A 5,668-nucleotide genomic window follows, 5' to 3' on the forward strand; every position below is an offset into this window, starting at 1 on the left:
AGATCAAACCTAGGTATGGGTTACCTGTGTTTGCAAGACCTGCTTCAAAAATCCCATTTCAATTTGCTATGAAAGCATGCGCTGCCCTAGCTTTCTAATCTATGTTGAACGCTCAAAGGTTAAAGAGACTTGGCTGAATTTGTCTTAAGATATACCCTTTGTTCTGATTCAATCATTTATTTGAATTTAATATTTTAAAGGACACTTCAAACAGACTTCACAAAGCCCCATTACCATCAGGACCATATTTATTATTTAATATTTAACTGGGGAGATTTGTCAAAACCCTTAAGAATTAATGGTTACAAACTTGTGGAGTTAAAAGGTTTGTGGAGGAAACCATTTTCAAACAACAGGGGGACAATCCCCTTGTAGGCTGAGCCCCCGCAGACCGGGCCACCACCATAACGTGAATAAAATTTGTGATCTAGTGACATGTTGAACCCATCTCTCCAGAAAAAGCAGGAAGTGTAATTGCCTTTAAATAAATATTCTAATGTGCTTAACTTCTGAATTGTAAAGCTCGGCTTGTGCCTTAAGAAAGGAGGTGAGAGTGAGAGCAAAGCAACTTGAAAGGAAATTGTAAACAAACTGTTATTTCAGGTCTTCTACAAAGACATAGGAGAGGGTCCCAGAAGTTGGGATCAATCCAACCACATTAAAATGTACCTTTGCCTAAAAGATCTTCAGACTTGGGGGAAAATGTTTTTTGATCTTCAGGATCCACAGCTTTATGATGCCAAATATCAAGAAGAAAATTCGAAGCCGGAATATCTATATATAGGTGAGTGGGTCATATTTTAGAGATGACAGATCATAGTGATCATTGAATTGTTCCTTCAGATATTCTTGTGTCCTATGGACCAACAAGGTGGTCGGGTGGAATTTATCATAGCTTTCGATGTCTTTACAGGGGTTCAATAATCTTGATTAACTGCCCCAACTATGCAAACTTCCTAAAAATAAAAATAGGTGAGGCTCTGTCAGCTACAGGCCAAGAATGTCACAGAATACACGTCAGACATAATGCTGACCAGGTCCAGGTTGAGGAATGGAATGCCCAAGCTGCAATTTCAGGCTATAAAAGGATGCACTTAAGAAGGTTAGTCATCAGCAGAGCCTCACAAACACCCCCAGGTCGACAAGAGTAGGGCTGTGGTAGAGGGTGGCCCATGGGAGCAAATCTCAATTTTATGAATAATGCCACAAAGTAGTGCAGTTTACAGGCCACATGCCTCTGTCTTAGCTTATACTTGGCCAGCTGAAGGGCTAAGCCAATCCGGAGTAGCTGTAAATGACACCGATAGAAACCATGATTGCCTAGGGGGTTGTCTCCCACCTCCAATATGGAGTAGCCAGAATCTCTAGGCAAGAGTGAGTAAAACAGTGGCCTCAAAACAGTGAAAAGACCGCCCCTGCCAGTGGCTTCAGAAAGTGTGAATGGGACTGACAATGGGTGTCATTCTGCAGCCTGGACCCCACATGGTAGGCCAGGTACTAAGTGACACACAGAAAAAAGCCATGGGCTCCAGAATGCAGAATTGCTTCTGGCTGTATTTCCTACTCTGTCTTCTCAAGCATTTGGAACCTTTATCTGCCAAAATAAAACTGCAGAACATATAAGCTGCTTTTATTTCTTTTTGTCTAGAACTAAAATACACGTGAACAGGGATCTATAAAATTGCCAACGAAGCCATCATAATACTTAAAATAAACAAACATCTATATCTGCTCCTACTCCCAAAGGTGAAGATTCACCAGACATATGAAAATATTCACTTGACCAAAAGAAGCAACAGAACCAAATTCCTAAAATGATATAGGTTTACGACAAGAAACGTTAAAAACTGTGTATTTGAAGCTGTGTATTAAGTATATATGACAATACATACTGTTGTAAATTCAGTATCTTTCAGAGTTGCATCTCTGCAAAGAAAAAAAAAATCTGCTTTTAGAAGAGAATGCTGTCAGACAAAAAACAGGTTTTTGAAATGTAAAAGTACTAGTAAAGTGGTGAATAGCAGAAAATGGAATCTATGAATGGGAACACTAGAGCTTCAGCCAGAGAGCTCAGTTGTAAGACGATAAATACAGAGCAAGCAACGAGTGGAAAGATAAGTGACACAGATGATCAATCCACAGGATGTAGTATGAGTATGATGAGAGAATAAAGAAAACAGAAATATGCAGGAGACATAATTATTTACGATTGAAATAACAACAGAAAGATTTCTGTGATGAAAAAAATGCTAAATGAACCTAGAGTTCATGGGTCCAGTACAAAAGGTAATGAAGAAAGGCACACACACATACACACACACACAAACTCTAGTTATGGTTTTCTATTTGAAAGACAAAGAAAAAAATATATATATATTTAGGCATGAGAAATTTTTTTTTAAAAAGGTAATCAGATTAGAACTCAAAGCCAGAAAATAATTGGGATGAATATGTAAAGAAATTTTAAGAATAACAAAAACAGATTGCATGCCGTTTATGATTGAAGACAAGAGAAACATTTTTTTCCTGATAAGCAAGGGCTATATATGTTTATCACCCATACGCTTTTTCTGAAAAATGTCCTCAAAAAAGTATTTCAGTTCATTGAGAAAGTAACAAAATAAAGCATTTAAATATTATACGTGTAAAATGTTGTTTAAAAGAAATGGCAGTGAGCAATGAAGGCAGTAAATTTCAGTTAACAGCTAAACAATTGCTAATATGATTATAAACAATGCAAATATCAAACATAATTCTTGAAAGAAGAGATACAAATTGTATTTCAAGAAATGAATATAAAAACCCCAAATTATTTAAAGTCAACTGAGCATAGGAGATGGGAAGAGACAATAAAAGCAGAAATATCTACTCTGGGAGGAAAGCGAAGGTGGGGAAATTAGCAGAAACTGATTAAACCCTAACGCTGATAAAGATGAATTCAAATATTTTCAATAAAAAGATAATGACTATTTGAGAACAATAAGTTTAGAAATCTCAAACCACTACTTGAAAGAAATGTAAGCAACAAAGATAACAAAGGAAAAGGGAAGATCGACAACAAAATAGGATGACATATAAATATAAAAATGATTGAACTGTAAACAATTCAAAATAGCCCATAACATGGGACTAGTTGAATAAATTGTGGAATATCCATGCCCACAACTGAATACTCTGCAGTCACAAAAATGAGGTGCATTTTGAAAAACTGACACCAGTAAGTACAGATATGCACACGCATGTGCGTGCGCGCACACACACACACACACACACACACACACCCCAATATGGAGAGACTGACTCCACTTTTGTTAAACAGATACAAGGGGACACTCAGAGTATTTATCAATCTATACAGCACCGATTCTTTTTTATTTCCACTGAATCAAAATTGCTTTACAATGTTGTGTTAGTTTCTGCTATACAATGAAGTGAATCAGCTATATATACACCTATATCCCCTCTGTCTTGGACCTCCCTCTCACCCCGCCCCATCCCACCCATCTAGGTCGTCACAGAGCACCAATATACAGCATTGATTCTGACCAATCAGAATAAGCCTTAAACAAGTGATCCAGCTGCAGCATCAGTGCAAACCCCAGGAATGATAGAGATATATCCGTAGAGAAGTATGAATGTATATAGATACTAACGGTTCTAGATGTAGCTATACATAAAAATCAGGAAGGGTAGAACCCTAAATATTTACAGTGGTCATCTTTGGATTGTAAGATTAAGGGTGATTTTTATTTTTCTTTATGCTAAGCCATGAATATAAAATAATAGTTTTAAAAGGGCAAGGATTTTAAATTGCTTTTCCTAGAAAGCTAATGCATTCCTTCTCATATGCTGGGGCACATGTTTTCAGAAGAGGTGGCTACAGTGTGGGTGTACAGAACACAAAGTTCCTTACCATAAGCCAATCGGTCATTCTGGGACACGAAGTGTTCAACCTCAGTTCATTGGCATCATCCTTTAACTACAGCTGATTGCTAAAAAATGTGAGGCCCAAACCAAAACTCAATAACTTCTTATCTAAAACATGGGTTAGGAAAAGTAATCTATTGAAAAAATATCTTTTTTCCTAAAAAATATGACAAATATAAAACACATCTAGTATGTGGCACAGGGTTTTTAATTTAATTATCTGAAGAAACATTTTTTTCCATTTCACCTTCATAAAGCATTTATTAATAGCATTTATTTTTTTCTTTCAGACGGAATTTTGAAGGTTCAGTTCTCCAGATTTGGGCCATCGCCTTTCACATTCTTAAAATCTGCATCATGATTCACTTTTATGGGACTAATTAGGTTCTAAGATACTGCACTCAGGCTCTCACATTAAATAAATAATTAGCCCAGCTCTCCCCTTTGGGACCTGTAGAGCACAGCTATATACCCTGCAGAGTGGAAGGGTTTGAATTCTCCCATGCACATAAACTCACTTGGTAAGGTGGCTCACTGGCTTTTCTGAAGGCTCTTCTGAGATCAGCAGATTGAAGGCTTCTGCTGAAGAATTGTTAATCATCCAGTGCAAGCCATGAAACAATCAAAAGACTGTCTCATCTTTGAGAAAGTAATCTCCAAATTGTGTTCATATCAAAATAGAAAATAAGACAAGTGAGCTGCGCTGGGGAAGATGAGGCTGTTACAAGCATGGGAAACACTTGGGCTCCACCAGTCAACCAACAAGCAGTTGTTGTGTACAGACTAGCGGGCAGCATTGTCCTTGCTGACAGGGTATATACAAAGCAATAAGTTATTTACAGTTTATTAACATACATGGAAATACAATAAGAAGGAAAAGGCATTTCAGAGAGAGGATGAGATTGGTTTCAAGTAAGTTGTGCTGGAAATGAACACAGATTATTTAAGAATGACTTTTAAGTGCTCTGTCAGTGATTTAAAACATGGCACTAGGCACCCAGCCAGATAGCCACCTACTAGTGGCAGTTGAAACTTTGAGAAGAGATTGAACTCAGGGAGGAAAGTTTAAAGAGAGAAGAGGAGGGGACAAAGTAGGAGCCCTGGAATCATCTCATGCATGGAATGGAAAGAAGAGACAGGAAGGAGGCCCGTTGCTCGGCAAACAATGGAAGTATGATGCAGAAAGGCAGCGAGGATTTGTGCATTCTCTAGGCTAATCAAATGCTTGGATCATCTGTCCAACCACCTCCTCTGCTGGCAGCCCTCTGGGTCCTGGACCTTGGTTACACCTTCCCCTTTGGTGCCCTGCAATCTAATTGGTCATCTACCTTGGCTGCTTCCTGTTCCCTTTTCTCCATCCCTGTTTCTCTTCCCCACTTTCTACCTCCCTCATTTAGTCGCTTGGTTTGTATTCTCATTTGCTATCGTTCACACATCTTACTTTCTCCCGTTCTGTACCTTGGGCACGTGACTAATTTGGGAGAATGAAGTTAATATTAGTCTTATTTTTGTTAAATGCTTTACATATACAGACATTTCTGAAGCCTTAGAAAACCTTCCAAAGCACTTGCAAAATATTTCTATGAACTGGAACAATGTGAAGGATTAGCACGAGAGGCCACCATGGCACAAAAACCTAAGAAAACAGGGTAGGAAAAGCAAAATGGGTTCTTACTGATGACTAACATTGGCACAGCCCTATACACATTGCTTTTACAATTGTGGTCTCCTTTTACCCTCA

This window comes from Phocoena sinus, chromosome 9 (genome assembly GCF_008692025.1).
Source record: "Phocoena sinus isolate mPhoSin1 chromosome 9, mPhoSin1.pri, whole genome shotgun sequence".
In the NCBI taxonomy this organism is placed as follows: Eukaryota; Metazoa; Chordata; class Mammalia; order Artiodactyla; family Phocoenidae; genus Phocoena; species Phocoena sinus.